Source organism: Nicotiana tomentosiformis, chromosome 7, assembly GCF_000390325.3.
Source record: "Nicotiana tomentosiformis chromosome 7, ASM39032v3, whole genome shotgun sequence".
In the NCBI taxonomy this organism is placed as follows: Eukaryota; Viridiplantae; Streptophyta; class Magnoliopsida; order Solanales; family Solanaceae; genus Nicotiana; species Nicotiana tomentosiformis.
Window position 1 is genome coordinate 130,339,311 of NC_090818.1, and position 12,481 is coordinate 130,351,791.

The following is a 12,481-nucleotide window of genomic DNA, read 5'->3' on the forward strand; positions in this document are numbered from 1 at the left end:
ACTATTGTTCCTTAGGTTATTTTTGATGGGCCGGCAAAATTTTAGGTGATTCGGGTCCGGGTGCCTGGTCCCATACAAAAGGCGTGGGCTATTATAGCACACGATAAACTAAGAATCGGGCATAATTCTAATTTTATGGCCCTAAAAAGCCAAAAAATGAGTAACGGTCATGGCGAGACGATGACTATTATTCCTTTGGTCATTTTTGATGGGCCGATAAAATTTTAGGCAATCTAGGTCCGGTCGCCGGGGTCCATGCAGGAGGCGTGAGCTATATCACACGAAAATCTGGAAATCAGGCGGAATTCCGTTTTTATGGCCCTAAAATGCCAAAAAACTACTAAGGGTCATGGCAGGCGGTGATTATTGTTCATTTGGTCATTTTTGATGGGCCGGCAAAATTTTAGGCGATCCAGCTCCGGGCGCCTGGGCCCATGTAGAAGGCGTGAGCGGAAATTTGGGAATCGAGCAGAATTTTAGTTTTATGACCCTAAAATGCCAAAAAATGAGTGACGGTCATGGCGGGGCGATGACTATTGTTCCTTAGGTCGTTTTCGATGGGCCAAAACATTTCTAGGCGATTCGGGTCAGGGTGCCCGGGCCCATGCAAGAGGTGTGGGCTATAGCACACGAAAATCTGGTAATCGGGCATAATTCCAGTTTATTGGCCCTAAAACTCCAAAAACCGAGTAACGTCATGGCGATACACTGACTATTGTTCCTTAGGTCAATTTTTATGGGTCGGTAAAATTCTAGGTGATCCGGGCCCAGACGCCCGACCCATGCAAAAGGCGTGGGCTATATCACACAAAAATCTGGAAATCGGGCGGAATTCTAGGTTTATTGCCCTAAAACGCCCAAAAGCGAGTAACGATCATGTCGAGGCAGTGACAATTGTTCCTTAGTCATTTTTGATGGGCCGGCAAAATTTTATGCGATCCGGGTCCAGGCGCCCGGGCACATGCAGGAGGCGTGGGCTATAGTACATGAATTCCAGGCGAAATTCCAGTTTTATAGCCCTAAAACGCCAAAAAAGAGTAACGGACATGGCGAGACAGTGACTATTGTTGCTTAGGTCGTACTTGATGGGCTAGCAAAATTTTAGGCGATCCGGATTAGGGCGTCTGGGCCCCAGCAGGAGGCGTGAGCTATAACAAATGAAAAATTGGGACTCGTGTAGAGTTCCATTTTTATGTCCCTAAAACGCCAAAACGAGTAACATACATGGCAAGGTAGTGACTATTATTCCTTAGGTCGTATTTTATGGGCCGACAAAATTTTAGGCGACCCGGGTTAGGGCGTCCGGGCCCCAGTAGGAGGCTTGGGCTATAACACATGAAAATTTGGGAATCAGGCGAAATTCTAGTTTTGTGGCTCTAAAACGCCAAAAAATGCGTAATGGTCATGGCAAGGCGGTGACTATTGTTCCTTAGATCGTTTTTTGATGGGCAAGCAAAGTTTTAGGCAATCCAGGTCTGGGCTCCGGGGCTTATGCAGGATGCATGAGCGAAATTCTAGGAATCGAGCGGAATTCTAGTTTTATGACCCTAAAATGCTAAAGAATGAGTGACGGTCATGTTGAGACGGTGACTATTGTTCCTTCGGTCATTTTTGACGGTCCGACAAAATTTTAGGCGATCCGGGTCTGGGTGCTCAGGACCATGCAGAAGGCGTGGGCTATAGCAATACGAAAATCTGGGAATCGGGTAAAATTTCAGGTTTATGGCCCTAAAACTCCCAAAAATGAGTAACGGTCATGGCAAAGTTGTGACTATTGTTCCAAAGTCGTTTTTGATGGCCTAACAAAATTTTAGTCAATCCGGGCCCATGCAGGAGGCGTGCGCTATAGTACACGAAAATTTGAGAATCAGGCGAAATTCCAATTATAGGCCATAAAATGCCAAAATACGAGTATCGGCATGGCGAGGCAATGAATATTGTTCTTTATGTTATTTTTGATGAGCCGACAAAATTTTAGGCGATCCGGAGCCGGACGCCCGGGCCCAAGCAGGAGGCGTGGGCTGTAGCACACGAAAACTTGGGAATCAGGCGGAATTCCAGTATTATGGCTCTGAAATGCCAAAAAATGAGTCACGTCATGGCGAGGCAGTGAATATTGTTTCATAGGTAATTTTTGATAGGCTGACAAAACTTTAGGCGATCCGGGTCCGGGTGCCCATGCCCATGCAGGAGGCATGGGCTATAGCATACGAAAATCTGAAAATCGAGCGAAATTCCAGTTTAATGACCCTAATACGCCAAAAAATAAGTCACATCATGGCGAGGCAGTGACTATTGTTCCTTGGGTCATTTTTGATGGGTCGACAAAATTTCATGCGATCTGGGTCCGGGCGCTCGGGCCCATGGAGAAGGCGTGCGTAGGCTATAGCACACGAAAATCTGCGAATCGGGAGGTATTCCAATTTTATGGCCCTAAAATGCCAAAAAATGAGTAACGATCATGGCGAGGTGGTGACTATTGTTCGTTAGTCATTTTTGATGGGCCGACAGAATTTTAAGCGATCCAGATCCAGACGCTCGGGCCCATGCAGGAGGTGTGGGTTATAGTACACGAAAATCTAGAATCAGGCGGAATTCCAGTTATATGGCCTTAATACGACAAAACACGAGTAACAGTCATGGCGAGGCAGTGTTTATTGTTCCTTAGATTGCTTTTTGATGGGCAGGCAAATTTTAGGCGATCTGGGTCTGGGCTCCGCGGCCCATGTAGGAGGCGTGAGCAAAATTCTGGGAATCGAGCAAAATTCTAGTTTTATGATCCTAAAATGCCAAAAAATATGTGACGGTCATGGCGAGGCGGTGACTATTGCTCCTTAGGTCATTTTTGATGGGCCGATAAAATTTTTGACGATCCGGGTCCGGGTGCCCCGGCCCATGCAGAAGGCGTGGGCTATGGCGTACGAAAATCTCGGAATCGGGCACAATTCAAGTTTTATGGCCCTAAAACCCTAAAAAATGAGTAACGCTCATGGAGAAGCTGTGATTATTGTTCCTTTATCGTTTTTGATGGGCCGACAAAATTGTCACGACCCCAATTTTCCCCCCATAAGATATCGTGACGGCACCTAGTCTCTAAGACTAGGTAAGCCTAACAAGCATGCGAAATAATTGAAATAATAATCTAAAAGCTCAAAACGTCAGCAACTGTATAAAGTAAAAACTATAACTCAAAGTGTATACCACTCCCAAAATCCGTTAGATATAAGTCACAAGCTCTAGATACAATGTTGAAAATACCATAAATATCACTCTCTATCAAAACATAAAGAAACAAGGAAAATACGGGATAAGAGGGGACTCCGAGGCCTGCGGACACAGGCATGTGTACTGTGAAGTCTCCAAGTAGCAGCACAACACTCTAATATCGAGGCTGATAGGATGTACCTGGATCTGGACAAAAACATGTGCAGAAGCGTAGTATGGGTACACCACAACTATACCCAGTAAGTGCCAAGCATAACCTCGGTAGAGTAGTGACGAGGTCAGGTCAGGGCCCTACTGGGATAAGAAACAAGGCAAAATATATAATAATATAATAAAATGATAGGGAAATGCAACAATAAGAATTTACGGAAGGTAACAACACGGAACCAAAGAAGACAAATACAACACGTACGGAAGCAAGAATCTTACAAGTTAACGAAGAACAACAACAAACAATACAACAAATAGAGGAAATCAACATGGGCACTCCCGAGGTACCGCCTCGTAGTCCCAAAAGTAAATATCTCACAATTTTTCCTTATAACACCCATGTGTATCAATAATCACAACGGCACGACAGAAACCTTGTGCAAACAATAATAACCGCACGGCAGAAACCTCGTGCCACAATAAGAATCCACACGGCAGAAACCTCATTCCACAATAAACAATTCGCACAGCAGAAACCTCGTACCACAATAACAACCCGCACGGCAGAAACCTTGTGCCACAATAAACAATCCACACGACAGAAACTTCGTGCCACAATAACAACCCGCACGGCAAAAAACCTCATGCCACAACCAAACAATCACCTCAACAATAATCACGAAAACCAAAACATAACAATTAAAACAATGATATTTCAAGTAAAGATTCCCACAGTTAAATAATGAATACGGAATCAAAGAAGCAGGTAATTCAACTAAGCATGTTGTACAAATTGCAAATAAGAGATAAGACACATAGACATGTGAAATTAGGCCAAACATGATGACTACACATGCCAAAGTAACTCAATTAAGGAAATAAAAGGAAGCTACTTAGCAAACACTGGATTTTCAACATTTAGCACGAGTACGCACTCGTCACCTCGAGTACACGACCTTCACATATTATAAATTACCATAATAGTACCAAATCCTAAGGGGAATTCCCCCCCTCCCCCACAGGGTTAGACAAGTCACTTACCTCAAACCACGCTCAATCAATAAATAAGAAGGCCTTTCCCTCGACTTTCCTACTCCGAACGGCTCAAATCTAGCCAAAATAATTACATACTATAAATATAACTATATGAAACTAATCTAAATAATGAAATTATAACTTTAGCAAAGAATTAAAAAATCGATCAGGTTGACCCGAGCCCACGTCTCGGAACCCGACCAAAATTATAAAATGCGAATACCCATTCGATATCGAGTCCAACCATACAAGAATTATTCAAATCCGAACCCATTTCGCCTTTCAAAACTCAATAATTTGGTCTAAGAACTTCACACATTTCCCCCCAAAATTTTCAACCCAAATCCTCAATTAAGTGAAGAAATAGAACATAGATTAGTGGAATTTAATCAAAAACGAGTTAGAAACTCTTACCCCAACAATACCTCTGAAAATCTCCCAAAATATCGCCTAAATTCGAGCTCTCAAGTTCAAATAATGAAAAATGACATAAACCCTCGATTTTGGAATTTTAATATGCTGCCCAGGTATTCCTCCTTCGCGAACGCGGAAATTGCCTCGCGTTTGCGAAGCACAAAAATACAACTGGCCAATTTACCTGGTATGCGAACGCGAGGGTCCACTCGCGAACGCAGTGAAAAACGATCCACCAGCTTCGCGATTGCGAACGTGAAGCCTATTACGTGAACGCGTAGACCAAACACAGGAGTCACCCAGGACGCCTTTCCTCTTCGAGACGCGGATCCAAGTCCGCGATCGCAGTGCACAAGGACCTGCCCCTTCGCGAACACGTGGCCTCCTTCGCGAACGCAAAGGGTAAAATTGCAGCAAAACTTAGACTACTCAACGCAAACGCGGGAGAATCATCGCAAACGCGTAGAAGGACACCAGAACTGGGAAAAACCAACGACTTCATAAATTCTTCAAAGTTCTGAAATGCGCCGACATGGTCTGAATCACACCCGAGGGCCCCGGGACCTCAACCAATTATACCAATAAATCCTAAAACATCATACGAACTTAGTCGAGCCTTCAAATCACATCAAACAATGCTAAAATCATGAATTGCACATCGATTCAAGCCTAATGAACTTTTGAGCTTCTAACTTCCATATCCGATGCCGAACCCTATCAAATCAAGTCCGATTGACCTTAAATTTATCATACAAGTCATAATTGACATTAAAGACCTATTCCAACCTCCAGAATCAGAATCTGACTCGATATCCAAAAGTCCACTCCCGGTCAAACTTTTCAAAATTTTACCAATTTCCAACTTTCGCCAATTAACGCCGAAATGACCTACGGACCTCCAAATCAACATCCAGACATGCTCCTAAGACCAAATCACCATACAGAGCTATTGGAATAATCGAAACTCCATTCCAAAGTCGTCTTCATACAAGTCAAACTATGGTCAACTCCTACGGCTTAAACTTCTATTTTTAGGGACTATGTGTCCCATTTCACTCCGAAACTCACCCGAGCCCAACTCAAAGCACCCCGACAAGTCACATAACCACAAAATAAAGTATAGGGAACAATAAATAGGGGATCAGGGCTAATACTCTCAAAACGATCGATCGGGTCGTTACATCCTCCCCTCTTAAAATAAACGTTCGTCCTCGAACGAGTATAGAGACATAGCTGAAGAGGTGAAAAGATGAGGATAACAACTATGCATATCATGCTCGGTCTCCCAAGTCACCTTCTCGACTGGCTGACCCCTCCACTGAACCTTCACTGAAGCGATGTTCTTCGACCTCAACTTTCAAATCTGCCTGTCCATGTAACGACCCGACTTGTTGTTTTGAGAATTTAAGATCCGTTCAGTGGCATAAGGTCTTGAACAACTTCATACTATGTGTATTGACTTGCGTGCATGGTTGAATTCAGTTTCCGGATGATCAAGAATGATTTGTGACACATAGTCCCTAAAACAGAAGCTTAAGTCTTAGGATTTTGACCGTAGTCAGAACTGTGTGAAGACGACTCCGAAATGGAGTTCAGTCAGTTCCGTTAGCTCTGTTGGATAATTTTGGACTTAGGAGCATGTTCGTACTGTGAATTTGAGGTCTGTAGATGATTTAGGCTTAAAATGACAAAAGTTGAATTTTTGGAGATTTGGACCGGAAGTGGACTTTTTGATATCGGAGTCGGAATGCGATTTCGAGAGTTGGAACAACTCCATTATGTTATTTGGGACTTGTCTGCAAAATTTGACGTCATTACGGGTTGATTTGATAGGTTTTGGCGCAAGTTTTAGAAGTTGGAAGATTTGAAAGTTTTGATAGGTTTTGGCGCGAGTTTTAGGGGTTGGAAGATTTGAAAGTTCATAAGTTCGATTCATGGTGTGATTCGTAGTTTCGACGTTGTTTGATGTGATTTGAGACCTCGAGCGAGTCCGTATTAGGTTATGGAACTTGTTTGTGTGTTTGGACGGGGTCCCGGGGGCCTCGGGTGTGTTTCGGATGGGCTACGGTCCAATTTCTTCTATTTTTGGACTGCTGGTTTCTACCATCTGGTTTCCTTAATCGCGTTCGCATCACTTCTTCCGCGTTCGCGTAGTGCAATTTGGGGAGAATGAATTATTGTTCTTCGCGTTCGCGTGATTCCATTCACGGTCGCGAAGGTCTGCTTTCCCCTTCTTCGCGTTCGCATCCCCTGCTTTCCCCTTATGGTACTCGTTACTCTTCGCGTTCGCATTACCTTGTTTGCGATCGCCGAAGTTTGTCTACTCCTTCTACACGATCGCATCTTCTGCTTCGCGATCGCGAAGTGTGGCTTTGGGCATTAGATAATTCCTTCACTACGCGATCACATAAGTCCTTCCGCGATCGCGTAGCACATTTTGGACAGTAGCCATTTTCCTTCTACGCGATCGCATCATTTCTTCCGCGATCGCGATGTACAAATACCTGGGCAGGCAGAATATATTCTCAAATCGAGGGTTAGGCCATGTTTATCACATTTTGACTTATAGAGCTCGGTTTTGAGCGATTTCTTGTGGGTTTTTCAAGCAAATCGATTGGGTAAGTGTTTTTCACCTAGAATTTATTTATTTCTATGATTCTATCTTTATTTTTATCATTTAATTTGTGTTTTAATTTGAGGAAAAGAGTGATTTTTGAAGAAAATTTTCAAAATGAAAAAATCACGATTTGAGGGACGAAATGGTATCGGAATTTAGTGATTTTAGTATGGTTAGACTCGTGAGTGAATGGGTGTTCGTATTTCGTAACTTTTGCCGGATTCCGAGACGTGGGTCCACATGCGATTTTTGGGTTAATTTCGGATTTTTGTTGAAAAATATAGTATTTTCTTATGGGATTGATTATATAAATTTTGTTGACTGTATCGAATTAATTGTGGCTATGTAAAAGGATTTCGGTGGCCAATTCGCGTTGCAACGGCACAACAGAGTAAATAATTTTACGGTTAGAGGTAAGTATCTTGCCTAACCTCGAGTGGGAGAATTTTTCCTTAGGCATTGAGTCTTATGTGCAATTTGTGTAATTGAAAACCATGTACGCGAGGTGACGAGTACGTACTTAGTTTATATGTGCAAATTTCATTGATTAAAAATACTTAGACGCCCTTATGTATTAAATTGAAAATTATTGGCACTTATTAAATCCTCTATTTGTCATGCCTAGATCCTTGTTTGTTGAAATTGTTTTCACATGATGATTTGGTGTGATTGCCACCTTGATTTTATGTGAAATATTATTTTGTTGAGTTGTTCACTTCCAGATATTTTGTTAAGCTTTTGTGCACCTTATGGTCGAGCCATGAGCTCCTTATTGTGAAAATTAAGGTATTGTTAATTTTTGTGGCAAATTGTGATATTTGAGCACTTGATGTGCAATCTGTGATGAGTTGTAATATTTGAGCACTTGATGCGCAATCTGTGATAATTTGTAATATTCGAGCACTTGATGTGCAATTTGTGACAAGTGGTAATATTTGAGCAGTTGATGTGCAATCTATGATGAGTTGTAGTATTTGAGCACTTGATGCGCAATCTGTGATAATTTATAATATTTGAGCACTTGAGGTGCAGTTTATGAGATGTGATATTGACACGTTATATTGTGGGAGTTATGTTAGGGTGTTTGCACGAGGTTTCTGTCGTGAAAATATAACTATTGATTTATGCACATACGGCGTGATAAGGCAGGCTATTTATATATATGTGGGTTTGCGCATGTGGCGAGACAAGGTGAGAATATTATTATGCGCGTGCGAAGAGACAAGGCGGGCAATTTACTTTATTATTGCGCACATGGCGAGACAAGGTGGGCTATGTTGGGGATTTAATTGTGATGATTGTGATAGCCTGGGGGCATTGTTGTTGTTGTTGCATATTTACTTTTGGGACTACGAGACGGTATCTCGGGAGTGCCCTTGTTGACATTCTCTATGGTTGCACTTGTCTTCGGTTATTTTGTATTTCCGTGATAGGTAAATTGATGTGTTCTTCTGTGATGTAATATTTGATTTTATTATGGGTTTGTATCCCTTATTGTAATGTTTTGGATTTGGCTCTTGTACGAGACTTTGAGGATTTGCGGTTCTAGTCTTTATTAGTTTTCAAGGTTAAGTTGTTTTGCATAAAAGAAATTGTTGTATGCTTTAATTCTTATAAGTTTTACATCCAAATCAGCAACAATCGGGTGCTTCATTTTAATTGAAATGTTATTTTCTTCACCCAAATAATTTCTAAAATAAATTCATTTCTTTGTTGATTTTCTTACTTGATTTAAAAAAAAATAAATTAAACTTACTTTATCGAAAATAAATTGATCATGTGGATCTTATATACATTGATATCATTGGTACGTGAGTAGTCCGTGCAGTTGTGATAGAAATATGGGTACGAGGTACCGTAAAAATATGAAGGTGGGTTGAGACCCGTATTTTATGATTATGGAATGAGGTGTCACATGGTGACTTTTAAATTGAAGAATTATATTTTTAAGATATTTATTTGAAAGAGTTTTATATTTGAAGGATACTTATTTGAAGGAATATATTTGGAGGGTATTTATTTGAAGAAATTATATGTGAAAGACTTGTTTAATTGGTTGTATTTGTGTTTCTCTTATTCGTCTGAGTAATAATTATGGTGTTCTTGATGCCTTACTGTTTATGTCACTAGTTGATTATTGTTGCTATCACTGCTATTTATTTTCGATTATTTTAGTATGACGCAACATATTTGACTACTGAGTGTCTTGACTGTACCTCGTCACTACTCCACTGAGGTTAGTCTTGATACTTACTGGATACCGCTGTGGTGTGTTCATTCTACACTTCAGCACATTTTTGTGCAGATCCAGGTATTTGTTCGTTAGCCGCTGTGTGGGTCATTGTTGTGGAGACTCAAGGTAAACCTGCTGCTGCGTTCGCAGGCTTCAGAGTCACCTTCAAATCTTCGTTTGGCACTGTTTATTCTTAATTCTGAACAGTTGTATTTAGATATTTTCTAGCAAACACTCTGTAGAGCTTATGGATTGTACTACCGGTTTTGAGAATTTTAAATTTATTTTGGAGGTTTCCATTTAAAAGATTGTTAGGTGTTATTTAATTATTGTTGTTATTTAATAAATGTTAGGCTTACCTAGTCCCTAAGATTAGGTGCCATCACGATACCCAACGGAGGAAAAATTGGGTCGTGACAGTCCAAAATGGCCACCGGCTCCTCAATATAAGATAGACCCTTGTCCAACTGGACTGAGCTGAAGTCTAAAACATGAGACGGATCGTCGTGATACTTCCGGAGCATGAAAACATGGATCACTGGATGAACTGCAGAGAGACTAGGTGGTAGTGCAAGTCTGTAAGCCAACTCTCCAACCCTCTCAAGAACCTAGGCCCTATATACCTAGGGCTCAACTTTCCCTTCTTCCCGAACCTCATAACAACCTTCATGGGCGAAACCCAGAGCAAGACCCTCTCCCCAACCATGAATGTAACGCCGTGAACCTTCCGATCCGCATAACTCTTCTGTCTGGATTGGGCTGTACGTAGTCGATCCTGAATCAATTTGACCTTTTCCAAAGCATCCTGAACCAAGTCTGTACCCAACAGTCTAGCCTCACCCGTCTCAAACTAACCCACGGGGGACCGGCACCGCCTACCATACAAAGCTCATACGGGAACATCTGAATGCTCGATTGATAACTGTTGTTGTAGGCGAACTCCGCAAGTGGCAAAAATTGACCCTAAGAACCCCCAAAATCCATCACACACGCATGTAGCATATCCTCCAATATATGAATAGTACGCTCGGACTGTCCATCCATCTAAGGGTGAAATATTGTGTTCAACTCCACCCGCGTGCCCAACTCATGTTGTACGGCTCTCCAAAACTGCGACGTAAACTGCGTACCCATGTCAGGGATGATAGATACCGGCACACCATGAAGCCTGACAATCTCGCGTATATAAACATGAGCCAGCTGCTCTGAAGAATAAGTGGTCAACACTGGAATGAAATGAGCTGACTTGGTCAATCTATCCACAATCACCCATACTGCATCGAACTTCCTCTGAGTGCGTGGGAGCCCAACAACAAAATCCATAGTGATCCGCTCCCATTTACACTCCGAAATCTCTAGCTTCTGAAGCAATCCACCTGGCCGCCGATGCTCATATTTCACCTCATGACACTTTAGGCACCAAGCTACATACTCTACTATGTCGTTCTTCATTCTCCTCCACCAATAATGTTGCCTCAGGTCCTGATACATCTTCGTGGCACCTGGATGAATGGAGTACCACGAACTGTGAGCCTCCTGGAGAATCAACTCACACAAACCGCCTACATTCAGCATACATAGCCTGCCCTATATCCGTAATACACCGTTATCTCCAATAGTGACCTCTTTGTCATCACCGTGCTGCACCGTGTCCTTAAGGACAAGCAGATGTGGGTCATCATATTGACGCTCTCTGATACGATCATAAAGATAAGATTGAGAAATCACACAAGCTAAAACTCGGCTCGACTCGAAAACATCCAATCTAACAAACTAGTTGGCCAAGGCCTCAACATCCAAGGCTAATGGACTCTCTGCTACTGGTAGATATGCTAAGTTGCCCAAACTCTCCGCCTTGCGACTCAAGGCATCGACTACCATATTGGCCTTCCCGGGATGATATAGAATGGTGATATCATAGTCCTTAAGCAACTCCAACCACCTCCGCTGCCGCAAGTTAAGATCCTTCTGTTTGAACAGATCCTGTAGACTCCGGTGATTAGTGTAGACCTCACAAGGGACACCATACAAATAGTGCCGCCAGATCTTCAAGGCATGAACAATAGCTACTAACTCAAGGTCGTGTACAAGATAGTTCTTCTCATGCACCTTCAGCTGTCTAGACGCGTAGGAAATCACCCTACCGTCCTGCATCAATACCGCGCCGAGACCAATACGCGACGCATCACAATACACTGTATAGGACCCCGAACCAGTAGGCAATACCAACACTGGCGCTGTAGTCAAAGTGGTCTTGAGCTTTTGAAATCTCTCCTCACACTCCTCGGTCCACCTGAATGGAGCACCCTTTTGGGTCAGCCTGGTCATAGGTGTTGCAATAAATGAGAAACCCTCTACAAATCGACGGTAATACCCCGCCAAGCCAAGAAAACTCCAGATCTCCATAGCTGAGGACGGTCTGGTCCAACTCTACACCACTTCAATCTTTTTCGGATCTACCTTGATCCCCTAACTCGATACTACATGACCCAAAAATGCCACTGAATCTAGCCAGAATTCACACTTCGAAAATTTTGCATATAACTTCTTTTCTCTTAAGGTATGAAGCACAGTCCTCAGGTGTTGCTCATGATCCTCCCGGCTCCGGGAGTACACCAGAATATCGTCAATAAACACAATAACGAGCGAGTCAAGATAGGGCTGAAAATAAATTATTCATCAAGTGCATGAATGATGTTGGGGTGTTGGTCAGCCCAAAAGACATCACAAAGAACTCGTAATGACCATACCGAGTCCTGAAGGCACTCTTCGAGATATCTGGCTCCCGAATCTTTAACTGATGATAG